The following is a 21823-nucleotide window of genomic DNA, read 5'->3' on the forward strand; positions in this document are numbered from 1 at the left end:
TCCTTAGCCAATCTTCGCTTAATCCATAGCCCCTGTTTCGAGTTGCAAATATGAGCAACAGAACCAGTATAAAATACCCAGGTGCTACTACGAGCATTAGTAAGGTACACATCAATAACATGTATATCAAATATACCTTTCACTTTGCCATCCTTCTTATCCGGCAAATACTTGGGGCAGTTCCGCTTCCAGTGACCAGTCCCTTTACAGTAGAAGCACTCAGTCTCAGGCTTAGGTCCAGACTTGGGTTTCTTCACTTGAGCAGCAACTTGCTTGCCATTCTTCCTGGAGTTCCCCTTCTTCCCTCTACCCATTTTCTTGAAACTAGTGGTCCTGTTAACCATCAACACTTGATGCTCCTTCTTGATTTCTACCTCCGCAGCCTTTAGCATCGCGAAGAGCTCAGGAATTGTCTTATCCATCTCTTGCATATTATAGTTCATCACGAAGCTTTTGTAGCTTGGTGGCAGTGATTGAAGAACTCTGTCAATAACACTATCAACCAGAAAATTAACTCCCAGTTGAGTCAAGTGATTATGATACCCCAGACATTTTGAGTATATTTCACTGACAGAACTATTCTCCCCCATTTTGCAGCTGTAGAACTTATTGGAGACTTCATATCTCTCAATCCGGGCATTTGCTTGAAATATTAACTTCAACTCCTGGAACATGTCAAATTCTCCATGACGTTCAAAACGTCGTTGATGTCCTGGTTCTAAGCCGTAAAGCATGGCACACTGAACTATCGAGTAGTCTTCATCTTTGCTCTATCAGGCGTTCATAACGTCCAGTGTTGCTCCTGCAGCGGGTCTTGCACCTAGCGGTGCTTCCAAGACATAATTCTTCTGTGCAGCAATGACGATAATCCACAAGTTACGGACCAAGTCCGTTTAGTTGCTACCATCATATTTCAACTTAGCTTTCTCTAGGAACGCATTAAAATTCAACGGAACAGTAGCACGGGCCATTTATCTACAACAACATAGACATGCAAAATACTATCAGGTATTAAGTTCATGATAAATTAAAGTTCAATTAATCATATTAATTAAAAACACCCACTTAGATAGACATCCCTCTAATCATCTAAGTGATCACGTGATCCATATCAACTAAACCATGTCCGATCATCACGTGAGATGGAGTAGTTTTCGATGGTGAACATCACTATGTTGATCATATCTACTATATGATTCACACTCGACCTTTCGGTCTCAGTGTTCCGAGGCCATATCTGCATATGCTAGGCTCGTCAAGTTTAACCCGAGTATTCTGCGTGTGCAAAACTGGCTTGCACCCGTTGTATGTGAACTTAGAGCTTATCACACTGTAGCGACCAGACCTCAAATGGTCTCTGCTGCTGTGCACCAGTGTCATCCCTGGATCAGTAATGCTGACACGCACAGTAAAAATGGAGGATTTATAACAGAGTAGCAATCACACACTTATTACATCGAATATCTCCGAAGAGATTAAGTATGATAAATATGGCTTAAGGCCATCTAATAACGATAACAGCGGAAGACTTGGAAGATAAGTGAGTCCATCAACTCCAGCGGCATCACTGAGTATAAGACCACGACCTAAGGCACCTTACTCGTCGTCTGAAAAGTCTGCAACATGAAACGTTGCAGCCCGAAAACGGGTCAGCACATAGAATATGCTGGCAATGTAACACATAGAGAGTAATGAACAATAATAATGCTATACTACATGCATATATGGCTGGTGGAAAGCTCTATGGTTACAGTTTATGCGAAAAGCCAATTTTTCCCTACTTCAAAGGAATAAATTTTATTTAACTATCATGGTGGTTGTTAAACATTGAGAAGGTACCTCCAAGTCAATCCCAATTAAGTATCATCATTAACCCAACAAAATTAATTAAAAGTAACATGGTGATGAGATTCAAATGATAATCCAGGTACTAGATACTCAAGTTGTCCATAACCGGGGACACGGCTAACCATGATTAGTTTGTACACTCTGCAGAGGTTTGCACACTTTTCCCCACAAGACTCGATCGCCTCCGCTTGATTCTCGCACTACATGATGTTTGAGAAACGGATGACCGAGACACAGTCTTTCAGAAACAATCACTCTTTACTCTGGATGGACCGGTACACCTACTTTCCCCTACATCTGCTAGCCCACCTCTTCAAGAGATCATGTAACCTACTCAACTATGCTAGAGCCCATAATAGCTTGTGGCTGCACATGGAAGTTTCTAGCATGAACAATCTTATGATCCCTTTGAGCCTGGGTGGCGGACCTTATAAAATCAGACAACACTGGGTTCTCCAGGTGCCTCAATCCACCCAGATGTGAGTTTTAGTTGCCACCTTAAGTTGAACCATTAATAAACATCTCACATCTGTCATGAATATCTCTCAAAACCCAATCCACGTCTACGAGCATAGCATGGCAATGTAATAGCAACGTAGAAATAACTCCCAAGGGTTTGATAAGAAAACAGGTAATAGGTACTACCTCAACTACTTCCCAGTTCCCACAATTTAATCAGATCCTAATCATGCAATTGTTTGAGGAATAGATCTAATGCAATAAAACTGGGTATGGAAAGTATGATCAAAGTGTTACTTGCCTTGCTGATGATCCGCAAAACCTAGCGATTCGAAGTAACAAGCGGCACACTCCGGGTACTCTATCGCAAACAAACAAGCAAACAATAAGTACTCATCTAATGCACATGTAAAAGTCGAATGAAAGATCCAACCAGAAAGTTCAACTTAAGAACTCCGGTTTGCAAAAAGAATCAACTCGAACGATGCAACGAAAGTCAAACGGTGAAAGAAACAAGCTTCGTTTACTAATCTGGATCTAGGTCAAATTTTACAGTATAAAAAACTTGTTTGAGTAGGTTAAACGGAAAGAGAATTTCGAGACGAAACTCTAGGCGCTTGAATCGCCTGATTCCGATAAACGAGCGAGAAGTTAAACAGAAACGAAGATTCGATCAGAAATCGAATCTGAGAAAATCGCGGATAAATCCAACGAAAAAGAAAAACGGACGAACGCTTGAAGAACGGACGTTCGTTAACAGAGAAAAACCGACGAACGCGTTCGTTAAAACGAACGGTTCAATGAACGCTCACAAAATAACAAAACCGAAAAAAAAGATCTAGGGTTTTTTTAAAACGAACGGTTTTTTTTAAGAAAACCGGCAACGAGGTGAGGTGCGGCTACCTCGTCGGGGGCGTGCTCCGGCGGGGCTCCGGCGGCTCGGGGCGGCGGGGTCAGGCGGCTCGGGGCTCGGGGCGGGGCTCCGGCGGCGGCGGCGGCACAAAGCAGCGGCGGTGCGGGCGGCGGCGGGTGCGATGCGGCGGCGGCGGGGTGAGGTGAGAGGAGGGGGGTGCGGGGTATTTATATGGGGGGGGCGGAGGTGGCTTGGGGAAGGGGCGCCGGCGGGGGCGTGCGGAGCTCGGACTCCGAGCGGCGGCGGCACTGCGTGCGCGAGGAGGACGACGCGGGCGGGCCGGCGGCTGGGCTCGGCCCAGTCGGGCACTGCGCTGTTTTTTTTCTTTTAAACGTTCGGCGGAAAATAATTCGTAGAAAAATAAATAAAAGTCCAAAAAAAGATAAAATAAATTTTCCCCGTCTAGTTAGAAAATCTAGAGTAGGGTGAACTTTTTTTAACACAAAATAAATTTTTGAAAACATGCATATTTTTAATGCAATAAAAATTGCAAATAAAATCCGAATAAAATCCAATAGATGATTTTAATATTTTTCCTCCAGTATTTCAATTGTTTTGGAGAAGTCATATTTTCTCCTCTCATTTATTTTGTTTAAAGAAATATATTTTTTTTCCGGAGGGAAATAATTAAAACCAAAATCCTCGTCTTATTATTTGATGAAAATCAAATATGAAAATTCGAGAAAATCCCCAACTCTCTCCGAGGGTCCTTGAGTTGCTTAGGATTCTTCGAGGATTTGACAAAATGCAATAAAATACGATATGCAATGATGATCTATGTATAACATACCAAATTGAAAATTTGGGATGTTAGACACACCCGACCATCACGTGTTGTCTTGGCACGACGAACTATAGCAACGGTGCATACTCAGGGAGAACACTTATACCTTGAAATTTAGTGAGAGATCATCTTCCGTACTAAGAAAAATAAGACGCAAAAAGGATAAACATCGCACGCAATAAATATAAGTGATATGATATGGCCATCATCATCTTGTGCCTTTGATCTCCATCTCCAAAGCACCGTCATGATCACCATCGTCACCGGCTTGACACCTTGATCTCCATCGAAGCATCGTTGTCGTATCGCCAACTATTGCTTCTACGACTATCGCTACCGCTTAGTGATAAAGTAAAGCAATTACATGGCGATTGCATTTCATACAATAAAGCGACAACCATATGGCTCCTGCTAGTTGCCGATAACTGTTACAAAACATGATCATCTCATACAACAATTTATATATCATCACGTCTTGACCATATCACATCACAGCAAGCCCTGCAAAAACAAGTTAGACGTCCTCTACTTTGTTGTTGCAAGTTTTACGTGGCTGCTATGGGCTTAGCAAGAACCTTTCTTACCTACGCATCAAAACCACAACGATTTTTCGTCAAGTGTGATGTTTTAACCTTCAACAAGGACCGGGTGTAGTCACACTCGATTCAACTAAAGTTGGAGAAACAGACACCCACTAGCCACCTGTGTGCAAAGCACGGCGGTATAACCAGTCTCGTGAACACGGTCATGTAATGTCGGTCTGGGACGCTTCATCCAACAATACCGCCGAATCAAGCTATGACATGCTGGTAAGCAGTGTGACTATTATCGCCCACAACTCTTTGTGTTCTACTCGTGGATATAACATCTACGCATAGACCTGGCTCGGATGCCACTCTTGGGGAACGTAGTATTTCAAAAAAAAAATCCTACGATCACGCAAGATCTATCTAGAGAAGCATAGCAACGAGCGGGGAGAATATGTCCACGTACCCTCATAGACCGAAAGCAGAAGCATTTAGTAACGCGGTTGATGTAGTCGAACGTCTTCACGATCCAACCGATCCAAGTACCGAACGCACGGCACCTCCGCGATCTGCACACGTTCATCTCAGTGACGTACCTTGAACTCTTGATCCAGTTGAGGCCGAGGGAGAGTTTCGTCAGCACGACGGCATGGTGATGGTGATGATGAAGTTACTGGCGCAGGGCTCCGCCTAAGCACTACGACGATATGACCGAGGTGTAAAACTGTGGAGGGGGGCACCGCGCACGGCTAAAGATCAACTTGTGTGTCTATGTGGTGCCCCCCTCCCCCGTATATAAAGGAGGGAGGGAGGAGGCCGGCCGGTCCCTAGAGGCGCGCCCCAAGGAGAGGAGTCCTACTAGGACTCCAAGTCCTAGTAGGATTCCACTTGGTGGAAAGGGGGAAGAAGGAAGGAGAGGGAGAGGGAGAGGGAAAGAGGGGCCGCGCCCCCTCCCCTAGTCCTATTCGGACTCCCCTTGGCTGGGCGCATGCCACCTCCTGGCTGCTGCCCTCTCTCTCCCCTAAGGCCCACTAAGGCCCATTACTTCCCCGGGGGGTTCTGGTAACCCCTCTGGCACTCCGGTTTTACCCGAAACCATCCGGAACACTTCCGGTGTCCGAATAACATGGTCCAATATATCAATCTTTGTTTCTCGGCCATTTCGAGACTCCTCGTCATGTCTGTGATCTCATCCGGGACTCCGAACAACCTTAGGTACATCAAACCACATAAACTCATAATACGAATCGTCATCGAACGTTAAGCGTGTGGACCCTACGGGTTCGAGAACTATGTAGACATGACCGAGACACGTCTCCGGTCAATAACCAATAGCGCATCCTGGATGCTCATATTGGTTCCTACATATTCTACGAAGATTTTTATCGGTCAAACCGCATAACAACATACGTTGTTCCCTTTGTCATCGGTAAGTTACTTGCCCGAGATTCGATCATCAGTATTGAAGGAAATATGCCCTAGAGGCAATAACAAAGTTGTTATTTATATTTCCTTATTCATGATAAATGTTTATTATTCATGCTAGAGTTGTATTAATGTAACGCCCCGGATTCGATGCGCCAGGTGTCTTCCAGTTATTCACCGTCCTTGCCATGTCAGCTGCTTGAGTGTTGCATTTTGCCATGTCATCATCTGCATTACATCATCATGTTTTTCAAAACTTGCATCCGGTCCTTTTCCCCGTTGTCCGTTTCGCGATCCGACACTCTCCCTCGCGCCCGTCGCCCCTCTCAGTCCTTGTTTCGTGAGCGGGAGAAAAACGTTCTCGGAATGGGCCGAGATTTGCTGAGTGGCCTTGGTATAGCACCGACAGGCCGCCCGTCAAATTTCGTTCCATTTGGAGGTCGTTTGATGCACCAACGGTTAACCGCGTAGCCCGAAACCCCTCTCTCTTTGCAGCCCAGCACCCCTTGACCACAACCCACTAGCCCAGCAAAACCCCCTCCATGCTATCGGTCGTTCGATCACGATCATGTGGGCGAAAACCGTACCTCATTTGGACACTCCTAGCTCCCTCTACCTATACATATGTGCCTCCCCCCGAATTTCACGCAGTCAAAACCCTAACCCCGCTCCTCTGCGCCACCGGACGAAATCGCCGCCGCCGGACGTGTCCGCCGGACACCTCGCTCCGGCCAATCAGCGCCCGCCACGTCACACTGCCGCCGCTCTCCTCCAACCGGCGCCCTCCCCGTGTCCCCGCGCCTCCTCTCTCTCTCCTTCCCACCGCCGGGGCCCGCGTAGCCCATCCGGGGCCCGCGCGGGCCCATCCGCCGCCGCCCAAGGCGCCCGCCTCCGCCCCGAGCGCCCGAGCGCGTGGCCACCCTGGTCGCGCCGTCTCCGCGCCGCCCCGCCAGATCCCGCCGGCCGTTGCCACGGCTCGCCGCGCCGCCGCCTCCCGCGGGCGCCCGAGCCCCGCGCGTGCCGGACCTCGTCGCCGCCCGTGCCCCGCCGTCCCCGACGACCCTCGCCGCCTCCCGCCCGGTGGCCGGCCCCCACCGCCCCCCCTCGCCGGCCTCTCCTTCCTCTCCGGCGAATTCCCACCGAGCCCGATCCAGATCCGAAGGAGAGGTTCACTTCTTCCCTCCCCCGAATTTCTCCAAGTCCTGTTAATTTCACATTCTGGTGCTCTGTTCATCGCATCATAACTCCATGCATACAGCTCCGTTTCGTGCGTGTTTTATGTCAAAATGTTCATTTGGAGATGCTCTATATTTTATTCCATTGTGCTATGTTTGTTTGAGCTCCTCTTGATACCCTAATCATGGTTGCAAGAGTACTATATGCTGTTAACTGCTGTCTGTTTACAGAACTTGGTGATTTGTCTTTTTCATTACATTTTGTGTGTGCATCCTATGATCATGATCTCTACATGTAATTTTATCTACATCATGCCATATTTACAGTGGTGCTTGTCTTGTATTTTTAGGATCTCTGTGGTGACTAGCACAAGCATGCAAAGTAGCCTCCATGATGTTGCTGATTTCTATGACTTAGTGATTTCTGTCAAGTCTGAGTCTGTTATATTTTGTTGCCATGTAAACCTGCTGTCACCATGAGTTCTATGCATAATCTGGAGATGTTCACTAAGGATGTTTTGTTATACATGTTATGCTCTATTCATACATACCCTTGTTTGCATTTATACACTGTTGTAGCTTTTGTTATCATGCTCCAAACTTGCTAAATAATGTTTCTGTCAGCCTGTTGACATGAAGTTCGTTATTGCCATGTATTTTGCTAGTGATCCATGCACCCTATGACTATGCTATTGCCATGCTTAGCTTCATATTTGTGCCTTCTTGCTGCTGTTTACCTTGCCATGCCATGTAAATCTCTGTAGTGAGTGGTTCAAGCTCACCAACATGCCTATTTATCGATATTTCTGCCATGCTCTTTTTCTTCCATGTCTGAATCTGTATATGAAACTTGCTATGTTTACATGGGTGCCATTATATCTTCTGAGCCCTTTTGGCTCATGTTCAGTAAGGGCCATTTGTTATATGCTTTGAGTAGAATCATTCCATGCTTTCATTTGCTATGATAAGTTCCTGTAGCATGTTGTATGATAGCTCTAAACTTTGCAACCTGATGTTATTTCTGCCATGCCCAGTGATTTCTGCTAAGTCTGTGAATCTGTTATTATTTGCAATCTTGTCATGTCCTTTGGAGCATGTTCTAGTGATTTATGGAGATAGCTCAGTGTTCATGTTTTGTCATGGTTTACCTGTGCGTCATGTCCACGCCTTTTTTTTCATGTTGAGTTACTGTAGCATATTGTTTTGATGCTTCCTAAATGCCTAGTTGCTGTTTTGGACAGATTGTTGCTATGTCTTGTTTGCAGTGTATGTGTTGCACCGTTGCTCCGTTTTGAGCATGCTCTATATGAAACTTGCTTAGAATTGCATGTAGTTTCATATTATAATGTTGCATCCTTGTTTTGATGTGGTTGCTTGATGTTTGAATGCATTTTGCATCAATGCCATGCTTAACTTGTTTTGCTCATATCTTCTAGGCCGTAGCTCCGAATCTAATGAACTTTATATGTAACTTGACTAGAATTTCGTGTAGATCATCTTGGTGCATCTTAACTTGCTGTTTAACAACTTGAATATAAGGTTTATTCAGATCTGGACAAATTTCGAAATTTGTATATGAGGACTTACCGGAATTGTTATATGTTGTTTCCGGCCTCATTTAAACTTGCTTTGATGTGTTGCTCTTGTATGCCTCATCTCTTGTCATGAGTAGCTTTATGTAGCCTTGTCATGCATCATACTTGGTTGAGCATCATGCCTTGTTATGTGTGGTGTGTTTACCTTGTTGTGTGCTTTTTCTCGATAGTTCCCGTTTCGTTGTGATCGTGAGGATTCGTTCGTCTACGCTTGGTTCGTCTTCGTGGCTTCATCTTCTTCATGGACTCGTTCTTATTCCTAGCGGGATTTCAGGCAAGATGACCGTCACCTTGGATCTCATTACTATCATTGCTATGCTAGTTGCTTCGTTCTATCGCTATGCTGCGCTACCTATCACTTGCTCCTCAAGCCTCCCAAATTGCCATGAACCTCTAACCTTTGTCACCCTTCCTAGCAAACCGTTGTTTGGCTATGTTACTGCTTTGCTCAGCCCCTCTTATAGAGTTGCTAGTTGCAGATGAAGATGAAGATTGCTCCATGTTGGTTTATGTTTATGTTGGGATATCACAATATCTCTTATTTAATTAATGCATCTATATAATTGGTAAAGGGTGGAAGGCTCGGCCTTATGCCTGGTGTTTTGTTCCACTCTTGCCGCCCTAGTTTCCTTCATACCGGTGTTATGTTCCTTGATTTTGCGTCCCTTACGCGGTTGGGTGATTTATGGGACCCCCTTGACAGTTCACTTTGAATAAAACTCTTCCAACAAGGCCCAACCTTGGTTTTACATTTGCCTCACCTATCCTTTTTCCCTTGGGAGTCGCGCATCCCGAGGGTCATCTTTATTTTACCCCCCCCCCCGGGCCAGTGCTTGTCTAAGTGTTGGTCCAAACTAGAGCACCGTGCGGGACCATCCCTTGGCAACTTGGGTTACGTCGGTACCTCTACGCTTAGCTCATCTGGTGTGTCCTGAGAACGAGATACGTGCGACTCCTATCGGGATTGTCGACACATCGGGCGGCTTTGCTGGTCTTGTTTTACCATTGTCAAATGTCTTGTAACCGGGATTCCGAGACTGATCGGGTCTTCCCGGGAGAAGGAATATCCTTCGTTGACCGTGAGAGCTTATAATGGGCTAAGTTGGGACACCCCTGCAGGGTATTATCTTTCGAAAGCCGTGCCCGCGGTTATGTGGCAGATGGGAATTTGTTAATATCCGGTTGTAGAGAACTTGACACTTGACCTTAACTAAAACGCATCAACCGCGTGTGTAGCCGTGATGGTCTCTTCTCGGCGGAGTCCGGGAAGTGAACATGGTTTATGGGTTATGTTTGACGTAAGTAGGAGTTCAGGATCACTTCTTGATCATTACTAGTTCACGACCGTTCCGTTGTTTCTCTTCTCGCTCTTATTTGCGTAAGTTAGCCACCATACATTGCTTAGTCGCTGCTGCAGCCGCACCACTTTACCCCCTTTCCTTACCCATTAAGCTTTGCTAGTCTTGATACCCATGGTAATGGGATTGCTGAGTCCTCGTGGCTCACAGATTACTACAACACCAGTTGCAGGTACAGGTTTTGCGATGATCATGACGCGAGAGTGATGTTACTTGTTTTGGAGTTCTTCTTCTGCTTCTTCTTCGATCAGGGGATAGGTTCCAGGTCGGCAGCCTGGGCTAGCAGGGTGGATGTCGTTTGAGCTTCTGTTTGTGTTTCATCCGTAGTTGGATGTTGATCTTATGTATGATGTATTGATGTATTCTTCCGGCATCTGTATGTCTTGTATGTATCCCCATCTATTACGTAAAGTTGATGTAATGATATCCACCTTGCAAAAGCGTTTCAATATGCGGGTCTATCCTTGGTGGGACCTTCGAGTTCCTCGCGGATAGGGTCGCATATTGGGCGTGACAATTAACCAGAAACTTAGTACATGTGTGAATACATAGACAAAACAGAGTGTCCCTAGTATGCCTCTACTAGAATAGCTCATTAATCAAAGATGGTTAAGTTTCCTACCATAGACATGTGTTGTCATTTGATGAACGGGATCACATCATTAGAGAATGATGTGATGGACAAGACCCATCCGTTAGCTTAGCACTATGATCATTTAGTTTATTGCTACTACTTTCTCCATGTCTTATACATGTTCCTCTGACTATGAGATTATGCAACTCCCGAATACCGGAGGCACACTTAGTGTGATATCAAACGTCACAACATAACTGGGTGATTATAATGATGCTCTACACGTGTCTCCGATGGTGTTTGTCGAGTTAGCATAGATCGAGATTAGGATTTGTCACTCCGATTATCTGAGAGGTATCTATGGGCCCTCTCGGTAATGCACATCACAATAAGCCTTGCAAGCAATGTGACTAATGGGTTAGTTGTGGGATGATGCATTACGGAACGAGTCAAGAGACTTGCCGGTAACACTACAATAAAGACACATCCGTGACATTTTGGGCCCAACGAAAAAAAATTGTCATACTTATGACACTTATATGACGACAATTGTGACAAAACCCGGTATGGGATCCTACTTCTATGACAAAAAATCTTGACAGAAAATGGGCTTTTCGTCCTGGGCGGGCCGGAGACATAGCTGCATGACATTCTTTGGGCCGTCCATGACGGAAAAAAAATGGTAGAAGCAAGGGCGAGGAAAATATCGGGGAGTTCCCAGTTACGGTGGGTGGTCGGGGGCCGAGCGATGCGCGTTTCTCTCGTATGTACGCGCGTGTGTGCGAGGCATTCGGCTCTAACTGAACCCAAGCGAGGCGTTGGGTGTCGGTGTCAAAACCGGCGGATCTCGGGTAGGGGTCCCGAACTGTGAGCCTTCAGATCGATGGGTAATAGGAGGCAGGGGACACGATGTTTACCCAGGTTCTGGCCCTCTTAATGGAGGTAATACCCTACTTCCTGCTTGATTGATCTTGATGAATATAGAGATTACAAGAGTTGATCTACCCCGAGATCATATGTTGTGGTCTAAACCCTAGGGGTATGATGATTAATGTCATAATGATCTATCGACTAGCCTGGCCTTGGCTTATATAATGCACCAGAGGACTAGGATAACAAGAGTCTTAGCCGAATACGTTGGTGGAGAGGAGTCCTTGTCTTGATCACCAAGTCTTGTGGAATACTCCTTGTATGCGGCATGGGCTGCCCGAAGTGGCCCATGAATGAACCGCCATGGGGGTCCTCGGCCCGATCCGCCTGGTCGGGAGACGATGTGGTGAGCACCCCCTAGTACAGGACACCGTTAGTAGCCCCCTGAACCGGTCTTCAAGTTAGGAACGCTCCTCGATTCTTCCGAACTATTCTTCATCTTCGGTCGTCGGTCTTGAAAACTGGTTCAACAAATCTTCTCGTCTTCGATCTTGAGGATCGCCGAAGTAAACCCGAAGAGTTTACACGTCGGGTATCCGAGGAGCCCCTTTAAGTTCCGGCCTTTATCAATGCCTTGTTATTTTTATGCCACACATCGGGTTTGAAGTTGTTCCCGGGCGGCAGTGCCTCTTGCGTCCGAGCTCGAACGTCATACTATATTCTAGGTATCTTTTGCAGCTGAGCACCAACACCGGACCGCTTCCGAGCTCCAACGCTGGACTATGTCCAAGATCCAACGCCGGACTATATCCGAGGTGCCATAGATCACCTTGGTTCAAAAAAGTTGAAGGATTTTAGCCGAGCTTAATGCCGGAAATGCCCTCTATGGTACCAGCCACTGGCGCCCAAGCTTTATGCCGAACTGCTTCCGAAGTGGTGCACCACCCCGACTGTGGGCCGAATATTTTTGATTGGTGCAATTTATTCTCTGCCGAGATATATAGCCAGTAGCCCTCAAGGTGTGTATCGGTCTAAAACCCGAGATGCACCTGAAGGATGAGATAAGACCGCCAATCCCAGTAGCCCCTGAGACTCAGGTTGATTCGCAAAATTGGCCTGAGGATCAACTCCTAGCTCGGCAGAATACTTCGGGATACAAAAAGCAGTGTGCAAAGTCCTCGAGACTCAGGTTGGGCGCGGCCGACCAACCTGAGGATCATAATCTCCTCGAAAACTATATTGCACTTAAATTTTCTGCACTAGATTGCCAATGCAGTAGCCCCCGAGACACTGGTCGGGTGGCAACACCAGATCAGGCGATCGACGTGCCCCTTTAATATTAGTAAATAATGAGCACAAAGCCAGTAGCCCCCGAGCCTTAATGTGGGCACGGGTGGCCAAATTAAGGATCGATATCCATTTGACAGAAAAATTTGTTGTGTACAAACGCCGATGATATGTTTATTTTGACTCGCTTGCAACCATTTATCAGTTGAAAGTGGCCCATCGTCGGCTTCCACCCCCTTGTAGATGCTACACAGGGTGTTTCCGTTATAACAAAACAACCCTTAGCCGACGTCTCGGTGCCCGAAGGTGGTTGTGTTAGCGGAAACGAGGAAATCAGATATGCGGGCTTTATAACTTTCACTTAGTCATAGGAGCTTTAAACTGGGGAAGCTAGCTATGAGCCCCCGGTTAGTGTTCGGCGACAGCCGAGGTCAAGCCGTAAACACTTCGGCCAATGTTATGAACGACCCGTCATTTAACATGGGGTGACCTCTATCGATCTTATAGTTTAACAAAGTCATCGGATCGCTGACCAGTTTGCGCTTATTGTGACAGTCAGTTTTCGGCTTTCTCCATTGAGGTGCTATAACCATGCTAGCTGGAAGCACAATCGTAGTGGTTCTACCTTTGCACACCTAACCCAATAAAGCAGAATGTAGGAGGCAAGCATAGGAGCCGGGAAACCCAACTATTGACCGAAGTCACAACTCGAAACCGATGCATATATAGCAATATCCGAGAATGTTTTTGCCGAGTCTCTAAAGGTGTCCGGCGTTGCACTGTGAGACTTATGCCAGAAACACACAAATAGTTTAAAAGTGTCATAGGCTTGGAAGACCAAAAAACTTCAGTAAAAACTTGACGTCCGAACTAGATCAAGTGTTCGGTGCCAATCCGAAAATTGGCCTTAGAAAAAAATTGTTCTTCTGTCGTGCTTTAACATGACACATCCTATCTCAAGACTTAAAGTGGGTCAGCCTACGGCTTCAACCTCCTATCCCTAAGGCGGAGTACTTCTCGTTAGGTGATACGTCTCCAATGTATCTATAATTTTTTATTGTTCCATGCTATATTATATTCTGTTTTGGACATTATGGGCTTTATTATACAATTTTATATTATTTTGGGACTAACCTATTAACCGGAGGCCCAGCCCAGAATTGCTGTTTTTTGCCTATTTCAGAGTTTCGCAGAAACACAATATCAAATGGAGTCCAAACGGAATGAAACCTTCGGGAACGTGATTTTTGGAACGAACGTGATCCAGAGGACTTGGACCCTATGTCAAGACATCAACCAGGAGGGCACGAGGTAGAGGGGAGCGCCTACCCCCCCAGGGCATGCCCTCCACCCTTGTGGGCCCCTTGTTGCTCCACCGACGTACTCCTTCCTCCTATATATACCTACGTACCCCCAAACTACCAGATACGAAGACAATAACATAATTCCACCGCCGCAACCTTCTGTACCCATGAGATCCCATCTTGGGGCCTGTTCCGGAGCTCCGCCGGAGGGGGCATCGATCACGGAGGGCTTCTACATCAACACCATAGCCTCTCCGATGATGTGTGAGTAGTTTAGCTCAGACCTTCGGGTCCATAGTTATTAGCTAGATGGCTTCTTCTCTCTTTTTGGATCTCAATACAATGTTCTCCCCCTCTCTTGTGGAGATCTATTCGATGTAATCTTCTTTTGTGGTGTGTTTGAATCTTCTTTTGCGGTGTGTTTGTTGAGACGATGAATTGTGGGTTTATGATCAAGTTTATCTATGAACAATATTTGAATCTTCTCTGAATTCTTTTATGTATGATTGGTTATCTTTGCAAGTCTCTTCGAATTATCAGTTTGGTTTGGCCTACTAGATTGATCTTTCTTGCAATGGGAGAAGTGCTTACTTTGGGTTCAATCTTGCGGTGTCCTTTCCCACTGACAGTAGGGGCAGCAAGGCACGTATTGTATTGTTGCCATCGAGGATAACAAGATGGGGTTTATATCATATTGCATGAGTTTATCCCTCTACAGCATGTCATCTTGCTTAAAGCGTTACTCTGTTCTTATGAACTTAATACTCTAGATGCATGATGGATAGCGGTCGATGTGTGGAGTAATAGTAGTAGATGCAGGCAGGAGTCGGTCTACTTGTCTCGGACGTGATGCCTATATACATGATCATACCTAGATATTCTCATAACTATGCTCAATTCTGTCAATTGCTCAACAGTAATTTCTTCACCCACCGTAAATACTTATGCTCTCGAGAGAAGCCACTAGTGAAACCTATGGCCCCCGAGTCTATTTTCCATCATATTAATCTCCCGACAACAAGCTATTTCTAGCGCCTTTTTTTTTCTTTACTTTGCATCTTTATTATAAAAATACCAAAAATATTATCTTATCATATCTATCAGATCTCACTCTCGTAAGTGACCGTGTAGGGATTGACAACCCCTTATCGCGTTGGTTGCGAGGATTTATTTTGTTTGTGTAGGTGCGAGGGACTCGTGCGTGGCCTCCTACCGGATTGATACCTTGGTTCTCAAAAACTGAGGGAAATACTTACGCTACTTTGCTGCATCACCCTTTCCTCTTCAAGGGAAAACCAACGCAGTGCTCAAGAGGTAGCAAGAAGGATTTCTGGCGCCGTTGCCGGAGAGTCTACGCAAAAGTCAACATACCAAGTACCCATCACAAACCCTTATCTCCCGCATTACATTATTTGCCATTTGCCTCTCGTTTTCCTCTCCCCCACTTCACCCTTGTCGTTTTATTCGCCCTCTCTCTTTTCCATTCGCCTTTTTCGCTTGCTTCTTGTTTGCTCATGTGTTGGATTGCTTGCTTGTCACGATGGCTCAAGATAATACCAAATTGTGTGACTTTACCACTACCAACAATAATGATTTCCTTAGCACTCCGATTGCTCCTCTTACCGATACTGAATCTTGTGAAATCAATGTTGCTTTGTTGAATCTTGTCATGAAAGATCAATTTGCCGGCCTTCCTAGTGAAGATGCCGCTACCCATCTAAATAGCTTCGTTGATTTGTGTGATATGCAAAAGAAGAAAGATGTGGACAATGATATTGTTAAATTGAAGCTATTTCCTTTTTCGCTTACAGATCGTGCTAAAGCTTGGTTTTCATCTTTGCCTAAAAATAGTATTGATTCCTTGAATAAGTGCAAAGATGCTTTTATCTCTAAGTATTTTCCTCCCGCTAAGATCATCTCTCTTAGAAACGATATTATGAATTTTAAGCAACTTGATCATGAACATGTTGCACAAGCTTGGGAGAGGATGAAATTAATGATATGTAATTGCCCTACGCATGGTTTGAATTTGTCGATGATTATACAAAAAAATTTATGCCGGATTGAATTTTGCTTCTAGAAATCTTTTAGATTCGGCCACGGGAGGCACTTTTATGGAAATCACTTTAGGAGAAGCTACTAAACTCCTAGATAATATTATGGTTAATTATTCTCAATGGCACACTGAAAGATCTACTAATAAAAAAGTGCATGCGATTATTTGCTACTAAGAGTGTTTCTTCTGATCCTAATGATATGCCTTTGTCTACTTTGATTGAGAATAATAATGAACCTAAGGATGTGAATTTTGTTGGTAGGAATAATTTTGGTAACAATGCGTATAGAGGAAACTTTAATCCTAGGCCTTATCCTAGTAATTCCTCTAATAATTATGGTAATTCCTACAACAATTCTTATGGAAACTTTAATAAGATGCCTTCTGAATTTGAGACTAGTGTTAAGGAATTTATGAATTCGCAAAAGAATTTCAATGCTTTGCTTGAAGAAAAATTGCTTAAAGTGGATGAATTGGCTAGGAACATTGATAGAATTTCTCTTGATGTTGATTCTTTAAAACTTAGATATATTCCTCCTAAGCATGATATCAATCAATCTCTCAAAGCCATGAGAATTTCCATTGATGAGTGCAAAGAAAGAACCGCTAGGATGCGTGCTAAGAAAGATTGCTTTGTGAAAGCGTGTTCTTCAAATCTCTATGAAAATAAAGATGAAGATCTAAAAGTTATTGATGTGTCCCCTATTAAATCTTTGTTTTGCAATATGAATCTTGATAATGATGGGACTGAATATGATCCACCTTTACCTAGAAGGCGTTCCAAAAATTCGGAGTTTTTAGATCTTTATGCTAAAATTGATAAAAGTGGGATTGAAGAGATCAAAACATTAGATAATAATGAACCCACTATTTTTGATTTCAAGGAATTTAATTATGATAATTGCTCTTTAATAGATTGTATTTCCTTGTTGCAATCCGTGCTAAATTCCCCTCATGCTCATAGTCAAAATAAAGCCTTTACCAAACATATCGTTGATGCTTTGATGCAATCTTATAAAGAAAAACTTGAGTTGGAAGTTTTCTATCCCTAGAAAACTTTATGATGAATGGGAACCTATTATTAAAATTAAAATTAAAGATCATGAATGCTATGCTTTGTGCGATTTGGGTGCTAGTGTTTCCACGATTCCAAAAACTTTGTGCGATTTGCTAGGTTTCCGTGATTTTGATGATTGCTCTCTAAACTTGCACCTTGCGGATTCCACTATTAATAAACCTATGGGAATGATTAATGATGTTCTTATTGTTGCAAATAGGAACTATGTGCCCGTAGACTTTATTGTTCTTGACATAGATTGCAATCCTTCATGTCCTATATTCTTGGTAGACCTTTCCTTAGAACGATTGGTGCAATTATTGATATGAAGGAAGGGAATATTAGATTCCAATTTCCGTTAAGGAAAGGCATGGAACACTTCCCTAGAAAGAAAATAAAATTACCTTATGAATCTATTATGAGAGCCACTTATGGATTGCCTACCAAAGATGGCAATACCTAGATATATCCTTGCTTTTATGCCGAGCTAGGGGCGTTAAACGATAGCGCTTGTTGGCAGGCAACCCAATTTTATTTTTAGTTTTTTGCTTTTTGCTTCTGTTTAGGAATAAATATTTGATCTAGCCTCTGGTTAGATGTGTTTTTATGTTTTAATTAGTGTTTGTGCCAAGTTAAACCTATAGGATCTTCTTGGATGATAGTTATTTGATCTTGCTGAAAATTGCAGAAACGTTCTGTTCACGAAAACAATTGTCAAAAATCACCAGAACGTGATAAAATATTGATTCCAATTGCTGCTGAACAATAAAAAAATTCTAGGTCATCCTATTTTGGCTGAATTTTTGGAGTTCTAGAAGTTTGCGTTAGTTACAGATTACTACAGATTGTTCTGTTTTTGACAGATTCTGTTTTTCGTGTGTTGTTTGCTTATTTTGATGAATCTATGGCTAGTAAAATAGTTTATAAACCATAGAGAATATGGAATACAGTAGGTTTAACACCAATATAAATAAAGAATGAGTTCATTACAGTACCTTGAAGTGGTCTTTTGTTTTCTTTCGCTAACGGAGCTTACGAGATTTTCTGCTGAGTTTTCTGCTGTGAAGTTTTCAAGTTTTGGGTGAAAGATTTGATGGATTATGGAACAAGGAGTGGCAAGAGCCTAAGCTTGGGGATGCCCATGGCACCCCAAGATAATCTAAGGACACCTAAAAGCCAAAGCTTGGGGATGCCCCGGAAGGCATCCCCTCTTTCGTCTACTTTCATCGGTAACTTTACTAGGAGCTATATTTTTATTCACCACATGATATGTGTTTTGCTTGGAGCGTCTTGTATGATTTGAGTCTTTGCTTTTTAGTTTACCACAATCATCCTTGCTGTACACACCTTTTGACAAAGACACACATGATTCGGAAATTATTAGAATACTCTATGTGCTTCACTTATATCTTTTGAGTTATATAGTTTTTGCTCTAGTGCTTCACTTATATCTTTCAGAGCACGGTGGTGGATTTGTTGTTCTCTCATGCTTCACTTAGATTATTTTGAGAGTCCTACAAACAGCATGGTAGTTTGCTTTAACAATAATAGGCATTCAAGATTAGTAAAAAAAGAAAAAAGAAAAATTCTTATGAGTGTGTTGAATACTATGAGAAGTTTGATGCTTGATAATTGTTTTGAGATATGAAGATGGTGATATTAGAGTCATGCTAGTTGAGTAGTTTTGAATTTGAGAAATACTTGTGTTAAAGTTTGTGATTCCCGTAGCATGCACGTATGGTGAACCGTTATGTGATGAAGTCGGAGCATGATTTATTTATTGATTATCTTCCTTATGAGTGGCGGTCGGGGACGAGCGATGGTCTTTTCCTACCAATCTATCCCCCTAGGAGCATGCGCGTAATACTTTGCTTTGATAACTTGTAGATTTTTGCAATAAGTATATGAGTTCTTTATGACTAATGTTGAGTCCATGGATTATACGCACTTCTCTTCCTTCCACCATTGCTAGCCTCTCTAATACCGCGCACGTTTCGCCGGTATCATACACCCACCATATACCTTCCTCAAAACAGCCACCATACCTACCTATTATGGCATTTCCATAGCCATTCCGAGATATATTGCCATGCAACTTACCACCGTTCCGTTTACTATGACACGCTCCATCATTGTCATATTGCTTTGCATGATCATGTAGTTGACATTGTATTTGTGGCAAAGCCACCGTTCATAATTCTTTCATACATGTCACTCTTGATTCATTGCATATCCCGGTACACCGCCGGAGGCATTCACATAGAGTCATATTTTGTTCTAAGTATTGAGTTGTAATTGTTGAGTTGTAAGAAAATAAAAGTGTGATGGTCATCATTTTTAGAGCGTTGTCCCAAGTGAGGAAAGGATGATGGAGACTATGATTCTCCCAAAAGTTGAGATTAGACTCCGGACAAAAAAAAAGAGGCCATAAAAAAAGGCCCAATTAAAAAAATGAGAGAAAAAGAGTGAAGGGACAATGTTACTATCCTTTTACCACACTTGTGCTTCAAAGTAGCACCGTGCTCTTCATGATAGAGAGTCTCCTATGATATCACTTTCATATACTAGTGGGAATTTTTCATTATACAACTTGGCTTGTATATTCCAATGATGGGCTTCCTCAAAATGCCCTAGGTCTTCGTGAGCAAGCGAGTTGGATGCACACCCACTTAGTTTCTTTTGTTGAGCTTTCATATACTTATAGCTCTAGTGCATCCGTTGCATGGCAATCCCTACTCACTCACATTGATATCTATTGATGGCCATCTCCATAGACCGTTGATACGCCTAGTTGATGTGAGACTATCTTCTCCTTTTTGCCTTCTCCACAACCACCATTCTATTCCACATATAGTGCTATGTCCATGGCTCACGCTCATGTATTGCGTGAAGGTTGAAAAAGTTTGAGAATGTCAAAAGTATGAAACAATTGCTTGGCTTGTCATCGGGGTTGTGCATGATTTAAATATTTTGTGTGGTGAAGACAGAGCATAGCCAGACTATATGATTTTGTAGGGATAACTTTCTTTGTCCATGTTATTATGAGAAGACATAATTCCTTAGTTAGTATGCTTGAAGTATTATTAATTTTATGTCAATATTAAACTTTTGTCTTCAATCTTTCGGGTCTGAATATTCATACCACAATTAAGAAGAATTATATTGAAATTATGCCAAGTAGCATTCCACATCAAAAATTCTGTTTTTATCATGTACCTACTCAAGGACGAGCAGGAATTAAGCTTGGGGATGCTTGATACGTCTCCAACGTATCTATAATTTTTTATTGTTCCATGCTATATTATATTCTGTTTTGGACATTATTGGGCTTTATTATACACTTTTATATTATTTTTGGGACTAACCTATTAACCGGAGGCCCAGCCCAAAATTGTTGTTTTTTTCCTATTTCAGAGTTTCACAGAAAAAGAATATCAAACAGAGTCCAAACGGAATGAAACCTTCGGGAACGTGATTTTCGGAACGAATGTGATCCAGAGGACTTGGACCCTACATCAAGACATCAACCAGGAGGGCACGAGGTAGGGGGCGCGCCTACCCCCCCAGGGCGCGCCCTCCACCCTCGTGGGCCTGTTGTTGCTCCACCGACGTACTCCTTCCTCCTATATATACCTACGTAGCCCCAAACTACCAGATACGGAGCCAAAAACCTAATTCCACCGCCGCAACCTTCTGTACCCATGAGATCCCATCTTGGGGCCTGTTCCGGAGCTCCGCCGGAGGGGGCATCGATCACGGAGGGCTTCTACATCAACACCATAGCCTCTCCGATGATGTGTGAGTAGTTTACCTCAGACCTTCGGTTCCATAGTTATTAGCTAGATGGCTTGTTCTCTCTTTTTGGATCTCAATACAATATTCTCCCCCTCTCTTGTGGAGATCTATTCGATGTAATCTTCTTTTGCGGTGTGTTTGTTGAGACCGATGAATTGTGGGTTTATGATCAAGTTTGAACAATATTTGAATCTTCTCTGAATTCTTTTATGTATGATTGGTTATCTTTGCAAGTCTCTTCGAATTATCAGTTTGGTTTGGCCTACTAGATTGATCTTTCTTGCAATGGGAGATGTGCTTAGCTTTGGGTTCAATCTTGTGGTGTCCTTTCCCAGTGACAGTAGGGGTAGCAAGGCACGTATTGTATTGTTGCCATCGAGGATAACAAGATGGGGTTTATATCATATTGCATGAGTTTATCCCTCTACAGCATGTCATCTTGCTTAAAGCGTTACTCTGTTCTTATGAACTTAATACTCTAGATGCATGCTGGATAGCGGTCGATGTGTGGAGTAATAGTAGTAGATGCAGGCAGGAGTCGGTCTACTTGTCTCAGACGTGATGCCTATATACATGATCGTACCTAGATATTCTCATAACTATGCTCAATTCTGTCAATTGCTCAACAGTAATTTGTTCACCCACCGTAAATACTTATGCTCTCGAGAGAAGCCACTAGTGAAACCTATGGCCCCCGGGTCTATTTTCCATCATATTAATCTCCCGACAACAAGCTATTTCTAGCGCCGTTTTTATTTTGTTTTCTTTACTTTGCATCTTTATTATAAAAATACCA

This window comes from Aegilops tauschii, chromosome 3 (assembly GCF_002575655.3).
Source record: "Aegilops tauschii subsp. strangulata cultivar AL8/78 chromosome 3, Aet v6.0, whole genome shotgun sequence".
Lineage (NCBI taxonomy): Eukaryota > Viridiplantae > Streptophyta > Magnoliopsida > Poales > Poaceae > Aegilops > Aegilops tauschii.